Here is a 16,996-nt window from a genome sequence, read left to right as displayed (position 1 = left end):
GTACAACCATCTGAATCAAACCTTTGGGAGGGGTTTTGTTTGCAGGTTGATGTATCTACAAAGAGTAATCTGCATGTGTTACTGCACTTGAAGTTGTTATTCTCAGGGGCAAATCTAGTTAGTACATCCAGTGGAAGCTGGAACAAAATTCAGCTCATCATAACACCACCACCACAAGCCAATTCATTTAGCACAAGCACCTAGCACAATCTGAGATCCCATCAGGTATTCAGGCGTAGCTGGCAGGTCTGGAGCAGATGTGTGGGAGAACAGTGTTCTTCTGGAACAGCAGCCAGAGGCCAGGACAACATCCTCACTAGGAGAATCTGTGCAGAAGCGCAGCATGGGTATAAATGATGGCACGAGTCCATTTACTCAGCTGCATAGTTTTAGAGACTCCACTGGCTGTAGTGAATGTATCACCAATACAGAATGGGAGCTTAGGCACCTAACTGACATGTTACATTTATAAGCATATCCCTAAATTTATGCATACTAATATGCAGGATGATTTTCACCCTTTTGTTCACAGTCTGCTTTTAGGCATTTCAGTATCTAAAAGGGTTTTATAAGACAGAGTGTGACTTTTTACCACGTCCTATAGGGATAGGGCAAGGTTTGAGCTAGGTGATATTTAAGATTCTTTCCAACCCAAATCTAGGGCTCTATGACTGCTGGAGGTCCTTTCTGAACTGCCCAGTGGAGGAACCTATCTCCACCCATCTGTAGCTGGAGCTTTGGAAGCTGTGTGATTCATTTTTTTTTACTTTTTTTTTTTAAACTATCCCTGAAATGCAGCCTCTTTGAGTGGTACGTAATTCCCATACTTATTAAACCTTAGCAGGCCTGATGGATTTAACCTCCATTCCACTCAGGACATAGAGCTATACAATGGCTCCATTTCTAGTATAAAGCTGTGGCAGGGCAGTCTGGTGAAAATAAGCATACAGTCCTGTGATGAGTGCAGCTGCTTGGCTGTGTTTGCATACGTTTTATATATGCAATTGTATTTTACCTTGTATTTTCAAGGTATATTTTGTTGATTTTTTTTTAAGGCTAGCTTTGTTAGGAATTAATTCATCCTCATTACTCACGACTACTTCTGGTTACTTGCCAGGTTACCACTGTCCTTCTCCACTGTGTGCACTGCCACTTCAACTACAGATTTCCACTACCATTGAACAGACATCAAAGAAACAGAAGCATTATAAAAAACACTGTATACGTTTCAGAAATTTCTTTTCCTTTCTCACTTTAAATTTCATATCCAGCAAAAACTCATAAGCAATACTGGACTGTAAAACAGCTTGAAGATCTATCATGGTCATTTGTGATATTTTTGTTTTTGCTATTGTATTTGCGTCATATTAAGAACCAAATTTTCAAGACTTGCCTTGAGAAATGTGTAGATTTCTGTGGACTCAGAAAAATACCTTAGCAAGTAAGTATGGAAAGTAAATGTGCTGAAAGATGGCACACCTGCCTCTCATTGGTATTTCTGGAAAAGAGGCATTTACCCTGAATATGCATTTAGGAAGAAGCGCGTCCCTTAGTGTGTTTGGGAATCTATGCACTTTGAAAAAACTGCTCTAATTATTTTACTGAAGGTGAATAATTTCCAATGTCTGCTTAGAAATTGAAGATGTACCACAGCAGAAGTATTGGGGAACATGCAGAGTATGTAATCATTTAAAAAAAAAAATTGACAGACACTGTGACCTTTCTCGGTCGACATCATCTGACAGCTCCTTGAAAAAACAGCACAGTAAGTGAACTGTGTGTGAAAGAAATGGAGGGCTGGAAGGTGTTCCAGCACCAGTTTGGGAGGGCAGGTCACAGTGCATGGTTTGCTGCATGGATCTGCCAGCACAGGCAGATCCCAGTGGCAGAATCTGACAAATTGGCAAACAAACCCACTGCGCTGTGTGGGGAAATAAGCAGCAGTGTGATGAGACATAAAAAGTCAGTAATGTCAAAATTGTGGTCAGGGAATAGTGTGGCTGCTATATTTCGCATATACTCAATTGAGGGGGGGATATGCATAACAGATGGCCTGAAAACAGCAGTTTTGAATTAATCAGGATGCAAGATTGTGAGGATGTAGATGACAGATTTAGTGTATAGATGGTGAAAAACTAGATATGAGAGGCAGTACAGTGGAAGGATAGCAAGCTTTGCTTGTAGGCTTAGAATTGAGTTGGAAAGTTCTTTTGGAGGTCATCAAATCCAGTCCCTTGCTCAGAGCAGGGTCAGTGTTCAAGTCACAGCGGGTCTTCTCCAGATAAATTCTGTCTGCAAGGATAAATCATGGAATTACAGAATCATCAAGGTTGGAAAAAGCCTCTGAGTTCATCTAGTCCAAATGTCCACCTACCACCAACAGTTCCCCACTAAATCATGTCCCTCAGCACAGCATCTAAACATCTCCTGAACACCTCCACTCAACCACCTCCCTGGGCAGCCTGTTCCAGTGCCTGATGAAATGGACAGATTCCTACACCCTCAAGACAACTTGTTTCTGTGCTTAAGCACTCCCATAGATGACTTTTTTTCTCTGTCCACTCCAAATGTCCTTTGTTGCAACCTGATTCTTGTCTCTTGTCCTTTCTCTGTACAGCTCAGAGAAAGGTGCCAGTTGGGCAACACAAGCAGCAGCTGGATTCCATTCAGCCTTTTCTTCACCAGGCTGGACAGCAAGTCCATGTTTTTCTTGTGCTGGGACTGCCAAAACTGGACATGAGAGATGAAAAGAAGGGAGAAATCACTTTTGCCAGCCAGCTGGCTACGTGGCTGCACCTGGCATGCCATTAGTGCTACTGCTCCTGTGTCCAGAGTCAGGAAACAGGAGTCTGTGTAATGTGGTCTGTGTAACTCTGGATTTTAAGAATCACTAAAAAATCTCAAAGCCCTCCAGAGCCCTTGCGTGAGCTATCATGAATCCAACTGTGAAGTTCTGAGAGTTCTCCTGGCATGGAAAAGTGGCTGAAACTGTATAGAGGAATGGGTAACTGCAGGGCTCAAGGATAGTATGTGGTTATTCATCAAGTTCTTTGTTTGCTGAGGACACGGAGAAAACAAAACAATAAGAAGAAAATTATAAAGCAACAACTGAAATACTGTGCAAGAATTTCATATACAGTGCATAAATAAGAAGTTATATGTATTTTAAATCCATTTTATCTGAAGTCTAGTGCAGGAAAATTAAGTAGATCCGAGCGTGGCTAGAAAGAAGCAAATACATTCTTTTTATAAAATTCTCCATAAATATAGATGCATAACAGAAATTTGTCAGCGAGTATTATGATTTAAGTTTATTCTTTGTAACTTACAGGATATGTCTGTAAAATATGTGAGTAGCACAATATAAGTAATGGTGATGATTTTTACAGGATGCTGGTAAAAATAATGTATATTACGGATGGTTTTTATTTACGATACTATCATAAAACTGTTGACTGTCTATTGAAAGATGCTAAGGAATGTCAGTTTCCCATGTAGGACTTTGTCTTTAATTTCAGTATATTCTTTAAAGGACTATGTAAGCTCTTAAGATTCTTACTATACTGTAATAAATATCCCTTAAGTATTAGTCTTTTTCAATACAAAACAGGTGGTGCTGAACCATGATATATACCTAAAACTTAATCTAAAGCAGCCTTGATCTCTGTCTGTAGTCCTGCCATGATTTATATTCTTTTGTAGGTTAATTCTATAGCAGACTGAAACCACAAGGCAGAAGGTAGAGATGTGTCAAAACTTTCATTTACACTTTTTCAGTTCTGACATTTGGTCAAATCTTGCACGTTCCCTTTTCATAGGGACTATGAAGGATGTGTCTTGGCCTTGCGTCGGATTAATTTTAGGCTCTATCATGAAATCCTCTTTGGTGTTTACAGTCTCCAAGAGCAGAAGCTGCAATGCAGTTGGGGGACTTCCTTTTGATACTAGCTATCAAGAGCACTCTGACATTTTCAATGATTTCAGTTCTGATTAATGCTACTGTGAAATCAGACCCAGCAGAATTATGGTGGATTTGAGTTCACTTACGTATTTATTTATTTTCCAGTGAGTCTACTTTTAATGCTAGGTGATATGGAGAGATAAAAAAAATACACAAAATTTAATCGGATGTAGAGCACTTTAATAAAATAAAACTGCATTTGCAGGATTTAAATAAACCATCAGAAAAAGCTGTATGATGGAATTTAAATCTTAATTGAGCAGAGCTATGAAAATCAGCGTTCCTTCTCAGCCCATCGCAGGGTCTTTGTGGTAGCACATATCCCAGCTCTGCCTGCTTGCAGTCAGCTTCAGGAATGCAATGGAGTTACAGCGTCAGAGAGGTGTGCATAAATGTTCAGTAGTCAGAAACAGTATATTTTTGAAGGGGCTGGGACACCTGTTTTCTGGTTGGCATGGCTAAGCATCAGCAGCCACTGTCTAACACAAAGAGCTCTACATCCACGTTGGCAAAAAATTTGGTGCAAAAAAGCAACAGTCAATGAATTAATCAGTACTCTACATTATGAGAAGTTCAGGGCCTTTACTTCAGACTAGTTTCAGTTTGGCCCCCCAAACCATCACCACTATCATTACATGTGGTTTGGAGCTATCTGAGGCTTTGTTTAGGTAAGAAAGCATCATGCTGTGAGAAAAACAGATCTGCAGAGTGAAGCAGCTGCTGCTGAGAACCTCACATCCACAATATGCACTTCGGAGGGTTTGCTGCAGATTAGATCTTGGCCCAGGCACTGAATGCTCATTAGTAAATGCAGCACGTTAGGAGAAACTCTTGGAATACATCTTCCAGGTTAGTTCTGCCTTCAGAGAATCCAGTTGAGGTTTCTCTGAGACTTCTCTGCATTGTGAACAGAAGAGCAGGTCAAACAGCCCCAAGATCTGCTTCCTGTGCACACCTCTGATCTGGACTGACCAGCGGCAACACAAACATACCCTGAAGTGGTAAGCACTGTCACAGGCTCATGTGCTCCCATAAGGGACTGAAATGCAATTGGTGGCTATATGGAGAACAGACATCAGGTTGACCTCTTCTGAAAGGAAACCTACTGCCTGCAAGCACTGTTCTGCAGGCTGCACCAACCTGCAGTAAATGGGGGCTCTCAGGATTTGTATTGCCTCAAAACAAAATGCTAAACAGACACAGCTGTAGTCTGGATTTTGTGGCAGAACATTCCGTTCCTCTTGGCACCCAAAATGGAGCTGAAGCAGATGAAGCTTCTGCACAGCATTTCAGGAGACAACAATGAGTATTAGAGGAATTTCTGGGGATGGTTTTGAAAATTAATCCGGGTGCAGACATGACAGTCCATGAGCCACTGACAATCCCCGTCCCTTACACAGCCCCAGGCATTTGGGAGCATCATGAACCGAGCACATTTGCACTGTGGAGTGCCTCTGGTCAAAAATGGGGGCAGTGCTTCATTCCAGCGTTTTTTAGGACTGTTTCTTCCTTTTCCTTCTTTCCTATTTTTTTTTTTTTTTTAAATGTGCAGCTGCCTTAGGTCACAGGCATTTGATGCCCTATAGCTGTACTTCAAATATGCAATTTGAGGTTTAAAAAAGCTGTTACACTTGTCATCAACAAACAGGAAACTTTTATTATAAAATCTGTTTCTTAGATAGTCTTAATAAAAGTCATAAACTGAACTTGTTTTGTTGCTATGTGGAAACCATATTGGGAAGGATCTCCGACAGTTTTTCAAACATTCATCTATCACTCTTTACAGAACAGTTTTGTTCGTCAAATATATACAGTCCTAAGAACAATCATAAGTAAATAAAAGAAGTGTTCTATCCACAAGCCAAACAAATATTCTCTCTACAACTAGACCAAATCTTAGTATTTAACTCATCATAACATTTAGCTGAGGAGAGTCAGAGGAACATTACAATGCATTCGCATTCTGGGCCTCATAAGAGTGATCAGGACTATCAGGTAGAAAATCATGTGCAATTACAGAAAGTAATGGGCAGCAGTAATAGTGTCAATAATGATTAGTAGGTCCTTTTAATTGTATTTAATTGCATTTTCTTGAATTCCAGGTTGTTTGTTGAAGCTCTAGATTTCATGTGCCTCTAATAAAATCCTTCAGATCCTATTCCCAGGGGTTCCACTGAAATCAGCACAGGCAAATATATTGTTTATTTTACTTTTAAAAAATCTAAAGGCTAGTTCTATTCTGAATTTGCAGAGGTCTGAATTAAGACTTGTTTAAAAATAGATTGATTTTGATCTGTGATACTATTTAGAAACTCTCTATTTTACAAACTTGCTTGAGAGAACTTAACAAAGGCTGTTATCAGTGAAAATGTAGCTAGAACAAGATTTTTGGAACAATTAATGGCAACATTTGAAGCATTTTGTTTTGTACTAATCTGCACTTCTGCCCTACTGTTTGCTCTGTAACAACTCCGTTTTCTTCTTTAGAGATATATCTGCCCCAACAAACTAACATGAGACCACCTTCGCTATTAGAAATGGACCAAATATCTTATGTACAGGTATTCAGTGGAGAAGGGAGAATGGAGAGAAGTGCTAAAGCCAGAAACTAAAGTTGCTTCAAAACTGTAATCTTATAGAGACCTGATTTTCTCTCATATAATACTATGGTTTTCATAGAGATCCTGACTTTTTTCCTTTGGAAAGTAATGGAAAACTATCTGTTGAATTAAAAAAATCCAGAATTAAATGTAATTACTAAGGCAATGGTGATTGCATGCATATAAAACTGTACAGCACGCAGGCAGGGCAGATATTTGCAGGAGGGCTACGTGACTGTATCAAGTGATCTGATGTGCTGCACATACTGGTGGTGTAAGGAGGAAGGAAGCAGGGATAATCTGATCTTTGAACCATGCAACAGAGACAGAAGAGAATAATGTTTGGGATCATCAGCATAGGATGAATTTCTGAAGCTTTTATCTTTTATGAAATTTTGTTTTAATTGCTTCTATTTGAATTGTGTCTCATTTCTAGTGTCTGTTTGTGTGGAGAAGGAATGATGTTCAACACTTAATGCACTGGATTGAGAGATTTGAGATTTATCTGTCTCTGATTCCCAGTGTGACCTCTAGCTAATCGTTTCCTCTCCCCGTCTCAGTTTCCTTATCTGTAAAGTGGAGTTAATAAGCCTTTCTATCTCACAGAGTGTAGTGAAGTTAGACAATTCAATTAATAGTTGTAAAACTAATTTAGCTTCCGGGGTAGGAAGTGAAAAAAAAACTATAAGGAATTATTCATAAATGCAGTAAGCTATCACTGTCCAAAGCTGAAGAACAAACGTTCTGCTTCATATTTTTCCTGACTTCTGCCACCCAAGAAAGGTTGTTCATCTGTGAAAGATAGAAAGCTTAACGTACTTGCATCACCATTTCTTTCTTTTTACCCAGCATATTTGTATTAATGTAAATCATATCCTTTCATATTATATTATTATTAACTAACTACTAATATCAAATAAAGTGAAAGGAGTAGATAATATTCTCCCTGGGTAGAATGCTATTGATTCTAAGTCTGAAGCTGAGACTCACTGAGATATTGGGTGAATCTGGCTAAGTCTTTAGAGCTGTTTTACTTATGTTTTATGCCAAATAAAATATTATCAGAGCATGGACTGCAAACAAGGCATCATATTGTCAGTAATTTAATTTACTGTGATTTTCTATTATGACAAACATGCATTCTAAAGACTGCAAGAGTGATGCGTTTAAAGAAATCATATGCAGATTAAAGCTTTCCATTTACTAGCGAGCTGTGCAGGCTTCTGTACAAGAAGAAGAAAATTCATTGTGTCTTTAGATTACTGCTTCTCCATAAGCAATTTTGTGTATGGGAGGAGGGCTAAAATCAAGTACAATTTTCTATTAGCTCTATGGTTCTGATATGCAGGTTGCAATAAACAGTAATACTTAGCATACTTGGAAACAAACTACCTTGAAAATACAAAACTTTACAAAAAGACTAACTGAGCTAATGCAGGGATGTGAGAGACAAAAACGAGTTGGAAAATAACTCCATGAAACTAGGAGACTATTCTCATAGTGAGAATAAAACCATAGTTATAGAATTTGTGATGCCCGTACCAAACGCCAGATGTCTGATAGCATTACTGTTTCTAGGTCTTCTCATCTGAAACAAATTTTCCCATGTATTTTTTAAGCAAGCTGATGTTTCCTCATGTGTATGGGAACTACTGAGTCACGGCCTGAACCTCTGATTGATCACCTGAGGCGAGCCATGAGTCAGCCAGAGGAGCACAGGTGAAGGCAATTCTCCTGTGCTGCTGGAAGGGGGGGGAGCCAGGCTCCTCCTAGACCTATTTAAGAGCTGGCTACCAGTGGGGAAGGATCTCATCTGGAGATCCTTCCTTCTGGTGTTCTGTGGTGAGTCCAACTAAGGGTAAGCCTTCCATTTATTCTCTTTTGTTATAATAGTCTACTTCGCCTAACTCTCTTGTTTATTTTATGACTGTAGCATCTTAATATCTGTTGATTATACACTCATGTCTCTAGCTGACAGTTTTACCATGGCTTATATGCAGATAGGGACTTTGGGTAGGGTTCATCCCCCCCAGCACAGAATGGCCACAGCAGGAGCTGGCTCACGGTCAGACCAAGTCATCCCCAGCTGCTCCTATTTTCAGCTGAGAGGGAGCGGACGCTTTCAGGTGATGATTCACCTATCCTGACACAGGATGTGATGACTGGATTTTCTGCACCTAGAAGGGACTCCAGATGAATAGTTTAGATAAAAAAAGACAAATCCTTTGAGTTGGAAAAAAAAAGCTTTTCTGAGATGAAAGTCTCCCCAGTCCTTGCCATTGTACAGATTTTAAAAACAATTTTCTTCTAAGCACAAAAGTGACATTTTTAGTGAGTTACCTTCTTACAAATTAAAAAAAAAAAGAAAGAGAGCCAGAGGCAAGTACTAAAGAGATATCAAGTTTCTTTGAATTGTCAAAAGTGATTGCATTTCTTTGAAAGATTAGAAGAATAAGCGATATATTTAGCTTTCAACACTTCTAAAGGGGGGGGAAAAAAAAACAGGTATCATCTGAAAAAATGTACTTAAGGGTACAGATGTAACAACTTGTAATACCAATGTTAGCAGTGCCATAACAAGAGAAAGAATGAATGACAGCTACTCCTTGCAGTGATGTGCTTTAATTTTGCATGTCAGGACAGCCTGAAAGTGATACTAGCAAAGTAAATTCTATTTGAAATCATAACATTAATAGAAAATACCAGTGAAATAATGTATTTAAAGGTATGAAATATGAAATAGGATAAGCTTCACAGAGCATTTACTTGCCATATGCAACAAAAGGGGCAAATGCAGAATAATTGCCATCAATTTCTGAGTATCTTGGGAAAGTGCACTAAAAATATTGAAATGAGAGACTAAATAATTGGTTTGAGAATTCAAAGCAAAAAAAAATTAAATTTCCTTCATTATTTTTCTTTGTTAATATTTCAGAATATGTATCTGTCAAAATCTTTTCCATTTCAACCAATCTCTTGAAAATGGCAATTCACTGAATTCATCCAGTCTTGGGAAAGTGCTGCTTTATATGGGAGCAGTGGAAAGAGAGAACTTTATAATAAACAACTCAAAGTGCTGGTGGGGCAAAGAACAAGGTATCTGCAATCTGTTGGAAATGAATGGGGAGCCCATGTATACCAACTCTGCAGTGATTTGATGTGTTTTGATGTGTTTTCTTTTGTAATTTTTGCTTTTGTGACATTCAGTTTTCAGTTAAGATTTAAACAGACCAAAAAAAAAAAAGACTCAGTCTTTAAACTTCCATAGCAATCCACAACATAAATCTAAGTTGGAGATGTCCTGCAAATGTTTTGGTTTGATCTCAGCTATTATCATTTGATTATTCATTAGTTCGTCAAATTGCCGAAATGTGACTGAAAGCACCTTGTGTCTCTGTTCTGTTGAGCTGAAGGTCAAGCTGATACCTGAAATCATGACATTACTAAAATGCTTCATATGAGGGTATTTTGGTTGTACTAACAATTGTTTCTGTTCACTGAGATGGCTGCTTCTTAATGGTGCATCATTTTAGTACAGAACAGGAAGAGTGACTTTTTCTTTAAGGTTGCAGAGGAAATGGTTTTATGAATCTCAGTATGAAGATCTTACGTAGAGCCTCTTCAGCATTTCAAGCTGCACACTTAAAAATACTTATTGCAGACGTGGTTTAATATATGTTCCTCACTTTTGATCAAATGGGATCAATATATATATTCCAAACTCAGCATTTCTTTTTATACTTCAGTACAATGCAGTACAATAATTTGGGGGCGAGGGGGTTAATTCTGCCCTAATTACCTAATTGTCCACCTGTACTGAAATGAGCAAAGCAGCAGTCCTGCTCTTGATTGTAAAGTGGTGGAGTTTTTGACTCGGCTGGCACATCGGAAGGCTTTTGGACCCTTGTGCAAATTGCAGTATAATAGCAATACTCTAAAAGAAGTAATTATACCCAGCCTCTATAAGTCAGGAACTGCACACAAAAAACTTGGGCCTTTTAATTTGGTCACATATAATGTATAAAATGCAGTTCCTCTGAAGCTAATGGAACCAGAGGGAGCATTATGATTATGACTCTCTTAATATATTTTTCCATTTAAAAAGCAGGGTCAGCCTTGAACAGAGCAAAAGGATGAAGTATGACTTAAGTGCTTCAGACTGGTGCACAGGATAAAACGAAGCAAAAAACACAGTTGGCCTATGAGTAACTCCTCAGTGCCATTGCTTGTTTGAGTATCTACTCCATAAGCTGCCAGGCCAGCAGCAGTAAATAAGCACACTGTGGTATGGCAGTTAATACCCAATCATTCACTGTTGTTGTTGGTTTGTTGTTTTTTTTCAAAACCTTCAGAAGAGGTAAAACATTTAATATTAATACTATTAGGTGGAGTGGAGAAAAGAATATTTGTCTTTCTCTGTACCATTTGAAATAACACATGGAAAAGCTACTTTGTTTTGATGTGGTTAAAGGGATTCTGGCTAGATCTGTAGCAGTATGGTTTCTCAGTGCCTTTTGACGTCTTTGTAGCCAGCACCACAGCAAGTTTCTCTGTTCAAAGAGCCAGGGACCAGCTTCTCACTCATTTATTAATATTGAGTAGTATCTTACACAGGTTGGCCCTATGTTCAGGGTATACAGAAAACCTCTAAGTGGTATCCTTCAAGGGAACCCACTCCTAAAAGCAGTAATTAAGAGGCAAATGCTGCTGACTTATCTCCTGACTACTGCAGCCGAAAGGTACTTCAAAGCATCCCTAAGGATGTCATTCCCAGATAGGTTAAAACTAATCCTGCTCTGAGTCAGGCCTGCCTCTCTCATGCTGGTGCTGCTACTCATCTGAGCACAGCATATCAGTCTGCAGACTTAAACAAGCAGAAAAATTACTATTTTTCTGAACTGGATCACTCTGAGTTGAGACACACACCAGTAACTGTACACAGGAGGGAACAGGAAACAGGCAGGCCTGAAGGGTGAAGAGTAAGTAAAGGGACAGAACTGCAGCAGCGTAGTTAAGGTAAAGTTAAGGCAAAGGATTGGTAGTGGTACATTTTATATTTGCAATTGCCTTTATTTTGTAATTATAAACAAATAATAAATAAACAGTTGTTTTCATTTTAAGCTCCCTAGTGATAAACTCGTGAAGCAACAGATACATGGCAAGTTAATTCCTTGGCAAGAATGAGGATGGGCCAAGTGGTTATAAGAGAAACGTTTTGAATACCTGCAGAAAGTACAGATCTGGGATTTGCAGAAGCTAGGAGATGGAAAAGATACTTGGCGCACTTAAAACTGTTTCCAAGGACCTAGATTTTAATCCAGACATGAATGTTCAGGAACCCTAAATTAAGTCCTCTATCAGCAGTTGCCTCCCTGTAGGTGTATTTATGCCCGGTTGCTGGCTGAGCTCAGCAGGCTGACTTGGGAAAATAGCCCTCCTGGCAGATAGGATGGCTCTTTGTTGGCATCCACAGGCATGGATGAGGAGAGCCTCTTCTACAGAGTCTACAGATGGGAGTGCATCAGAAAGGGGTTTTTAAACCTTTTTTAAAAGTTGTGCATCATTCACAGAGACGTGCAAAATGAATTGTCTCATTCTGGGCAATCTTCTAAAAGAGGAAGATTTGACAGCGTTTAACAAATGGATGGCAGATTAAGTCATAGATTATAAACTAATGAAGAAGTTTGTATTGAACAATTGTCCATTGTACCTGAAATGTCTTGGCTGAAATTCAAAGGCTGCAAAAAAGTAAATAATTTGAATCATGTATAATCTCATAAACTGGATAACTTTCTAGAAAGCGTCCAAATTCGTTGAGGATTAAAATGCACTAGTAAACCTAATTGCTGTGGATCATGCCTGCAAGGCTTTGGACAATGATGTGAAGAAAGATGCTTGCAGCTGTGGAAAGTTGACTGTTAAAGATTTTCTGTCTGTGAAAAATAGAGTTCTTCATTGAGGGAAGAAGGCTGGGGCAGGACGGTGGCTGTGGCTGGGCCATGCTACATGCCAGGCTGAGGGATGTTCTGGCATGTGGCCTTACACAGTGCCTCTGGCAAGGGACACACGTGGGGAGAGAAAGCACATGATAGCAGATAAACCCATATTGTCACAGTGGCACACTTGGCAAAGATTTGTGCCCTGTTTGCCAGGAGCTACTTATTCACGTTCCTGACTGCCATTAACTTGCACGGCCAATTTATTCTAACCTCTCGATGTCTGTTTTTCCCATCTGCTGAAATTCAGTTAATTAACAAGTGAACTGTGACTTGTTCTGTACTTTAAAAACCTGATCTGATACAGAAATGTTGAATAATACTGGGAACTTCCTTTCAGATACTCCATAAAACTTCTCCCAGATAGCAGGTTCTGCCCAGGGAAGGAAGGATGTGCTCTTAGTTAAAACTTCAGATTTCTCTTAGTATAACATGGCCATGGAGCCAAAATATCTGCTTTGAAAAGGCCAAGATGTTGGAAATTTCTTTCTTTCAGGGAGCTAATGTCCAAAATAGTAGTTTCTAGGCTTAGCAGTAGAGGTGTGTTCATTCACTTCATTTCAGACATAAAGGATGCCTGGGCCTTGCTCCCTTCTCTTCCCCCTCCAGTGGTTTCCAATGATGTGACCCCCTGCTGTGCTTTGCCTCTGCCTGGTCCCATACTGATTCCTGGTCTCCATTCCTCTCAGGCTTTTTCTTTAGGCCATTCATTTTCATTTCCAAGGCAAAAATATTTTTAGCAAGGCAGACGCCAAGTCACCCAAGTGGTCTCGTGCTTTTTTAAGCAGAATGCTCCTGAGTGAAATCCCAAAGAATGTTTAGATCTCATTATTCCCATTTTCTTCATTTCAGATAGCAGTCTGAAGCAGTTTTACCGCAGGCTATTTTTCAGGTAGTTCTTTTTATCTGAACGTTTTTTGATTGTGCTTCTAATCTGGGGATAAATATATTGTAAGTGCTGCTTTCCTACTTCTCAGTTCCCTGTTTTGTGCATATGTTTGGCACAGAGATTCTTGGTAAGGTCCAACCCTGTCAGCTGACCAAGTGAAATTAATGAGGCTATCATCTATGCTGCTGAACTTTCAGCATCAGAAAGGATAGGTGAAAAATATAAATAAAGAGGCTGTGGTGTGCGATCAGCACACCAGAGGCACAGGATGCCATCCAGAGGGACCTAGACAGGCTTGAGCACTGGGCCCAGGTAAACCTCATGAGGTTCAACAAATCCAAATGCAAGGTCTTACACCTGGGTCAAAGCAAACCCCATTATCAATACAAACAGGGAGATGAAAGGATTGAGAGCAGCCCTGCCAAAAAAGACCTGGTGTACTGGTGGTGGATGGGAAGCTGGCTGTGAGCCAGCAATGTGCCCTCACTGCGCAGAAAGCCAACTGTATCCTGGGCTGCAGCAGAAGCATGACCAGCAGGGTGAGGGAGGTGATTGTGCCCCTCTACTCTGAGCTAGTGAGACCTCATCTGAAGTGCTGCATCCAGATGTGGAGTCCTCAGTATAGGAGAGACACAGAGCTGTTGGAGTACATCCAGAGAAGGGCCACAGAATTGATCCATGGAATGGAACACCTCCCCTACAAGGACAGCTCTCTCTACGGAGCGAGCTGGTGCTGCCTGGAGAAGAAAAGGCTGATAAAGTGACCTGATAGTATATCTGATATACACCTGATATACATACACACACACACACCTGATAGCCTTTCAGTATCTAAAAGAGAATAACAGGAAAGAAGGGGACAGACTCTTTAGCAGGGTCTGTGGTGATAGAATAAAGTGAAATGATTTCAAACTCAAAGAGGGCAGATTTAGGTTAGATGTAAGGAAAAAAAATCTTCTACAGTGAGGGTGATGAGGCCCTGGAGCAGGTTGCCCAGAGAGGTGGTTGATGCCCCATTCCTGGAGGCATTCAAGGCGAGGCCAGATAAGATCCTGGGCAACCTGATGTAGCTGTGGTGTCCCTGTTCATTGCAGGGGAGTTGGACTATATGGCCCTCAAAGGCCCTTTCTAACTCTAAGGATTCTATGAAAAACTCTCAAAATCCAGACTGACTTTTAGATTGATCATGCAAACTTGACAGATCTCATCTAGAAAGTGGATTCCTAGATTTCATCTAGAAAAAAATGATGACAAACTTATGGACAATTTTCAGGGTGGGATTTTAAAACCTCAAATATAGGCACTGTGCAGCTGTAAAAATCAGTTCTGAAACACTCTGGGTCAGTGGCAGAGATCTTAGAAAACTGAGATTTTAACTGGTTCAGCCATCAACCCTAATCCTCTTATGTTCGTGTGTTAGGACATAGTACACGGTTGAAAATTGTCACCCAAATCCTATATTCATCTTATATTTAATTGATCTATTTTTGTTAGCCTGTTGCCTAAATGGTTAAGGCATAGTTCTTAAAACAATTACACAAGAATAATTTGAGTTGCACTACAGAAAAAATACTTTCTCCCATACTTTGCTAACTGCTTCAGTAATTTTTAAATTACTAAATATTCTGAAGCTTTGTTTTACTATATTAGTAATGATTATTGAAGCATTACTACTAGTATCAATTAACAAGTGGTATGCCAGTTGGAAGAATGCTATGAATTTAAAGGAAGGTCATTTCCTTGTGTACCAGCTGGGATAGTCTACAGACAGCAGGTACTGACAGGGAATGGTGCCCTGGGGACGAAGCCTGCGGTACTTTAAAATGCGATGAAGAAACTATCAGTGTAGTTTTCCATGGATGGAAGAGGGAAGATTGCATTTCCCTGCCCAGTTTGTTATTGCTGACCACAGCATGGACTTTACTATTTTCTATGCTGACATTCAAATATTATTTTTGTCCTAAAAACCAGATTAATACACAAAAGATTACATGCATTTTTAAATAGTTCCTCATGCAAAAGTTGCTTAGAGTTGGCTTTTTTCCTACTTCTCCTTAGGGATCGTTAGAAGCAGCAGTACTTCAGACTTACCGGGATGCGTAGAGAAATACATCTTTCTCCTTGAGAGATTTGTTCCAAGCTAATAGCACTTTCTGCCAGTGAACATGACTGAAGACAGAGTCAAGAGAAACCTGGTAACTGACAGAAAATATCCCAGCAATGGATGAAGAAGCAAATGAATAAAATAATGAAGTGATAAGTCATACAAATTGTTTCTTTGCTCTGAGTGAAAGGAGAAACATGACAGTATCTGACTGAGCAGGTCACTTTGATGGCAGTCTTCCTAGACCTACTGTCCCAGTAAAAGCTATTTGACTTCATCTATAAGGCACTGTTTGTTTCAAAAGATCAGTCTCATTCAAGCTTTCTCTGCTATTCCTTTTTAAACATCCATCTAATGCCTGCACCTCTGAGTAATTTTCTTGTCACAGAGAGTGTGCAGAAGACGAAAGCAAACCCCCGCTGCTTCCTCCCTCCCTTTTCATTCTATTATTTCCTTGTTTCTTACACTCTCCTCCATTTCCCTTTTTGTCAGCTCTTTTCTGTGCCAGTCCTTCTTTCTGGCTGGTGCGTGTGTGTGTCTGCATATTGTCACAATCAAGAAGTGACAAGGAATAATGCTTTCTCGTATTTTTTAAATGGTGTCTTCATGCTATTGGTAGGTAGTCAGATAGCAACCCTGAAAAATAGGTTCTGCCTGCCAGTTAGTGGGAAGAGCTCACCCATTTACTGTATATGAGAAGACCTAAAACCCCTCCTTTGCAATATTCAGCAGCCAAAATAATGGGAAACAAATACAAATACCAGGTATCTTGGTTATGTCTCCTGAGTTTCCTCAGTCTTGAAAACAGGGGAGCCACTGTTTCTCTTTCCTCCCCCCAGCTTTCCGCAGGAACCCGAACAGAAGCCGTGTGGTGAGCACACTGGGAGCAGCATGGAGATGGCCTCCTTCCCCACAGCAGACCTGTCAGCATGCCTGGGTTTTATCTTTTTTTGTTGATACTATTCTGTGAGTCAATACTGATTCTGAACAGAAAAGGGGGGGGGGGGGGGGGACTAGATCAGTCAGTTCGGCATTGGTTCAGTTTCACCAATACCTTGACTTTATATTCAACATAGCATTGAGGTCTAGAAGGCTTGGCTTGCTGTGTGGTAGTTGTTGAAGACATTTCTGAAGATCAAGCTCAACTTGGATGTTCAAGAAACTGAAAAACACGCTGGAACACATGAATCTTTTATTCCTAAGCAATCTTCATACATCTTCACCTCAAAGGTAAGCAAAACCACTTGGCTTCCTCGTTGTATTCTTCCACGTAGGATGGAAAGTCTGCATTTCTGCAAGGACTGTGCCGTGCCTAACATCATAGAACTAACATCTGTGTAAATAGGAAAACTCTTGCTGTGCTACACTTACTCTGCAGTTTGCAAGCTTCTAATCTGCCCTTTCTGCCTACCTTGAGAGGAAATGTGGTAGTGACCTCATTTGCAA

At 39.9% G+C, this 16,996-nt stretch overlaps 1 long non-coding RNA gene across 1 annotated transcript; it reads left to right on the top strand.

The window, feature by feature from the left end:
• Window positions 1-8,407: 8,407 nt before the first annotated feature.
• On the top strand, window positions 8,408-16,510 carry LOC122189184. The gene is made up of 4 exons (XR_006181732.1): window positions 8,408-8,419; window positions 13,410-13,449; window positions 15,505-15,641; window positions 16,390-16,510. It is a non-coding gene; the product is annotated as an uncharacterized LOC122189184 (long non-coding RNA).
• The last annotated feature ends 486 nt before the right edge of the window (window positions 16,511-16,996 follow it).

The sequence above is a fragment of the Lagopus leucura genome, unplaced genomic scaffold (genome assembly GCF_019238085.1).
Source record: "Lagopus leucura isolate 7727_CA_CO unplaced genomic scaffold, USGS_WTPT01 Super-Scaffold_100157, whole genome shotgun sequence".
NCBI classification, from domain to species: Eukaryota; Metazoa; Chordata; class Aves; order Galliformes; family Phasianidae; genus Lagopus; species Lagopus leucura.
Note: the sequence above shows the minus strand (reverse complement) of the source record. Positions and strands in the feature narration are given on the sequence as shown.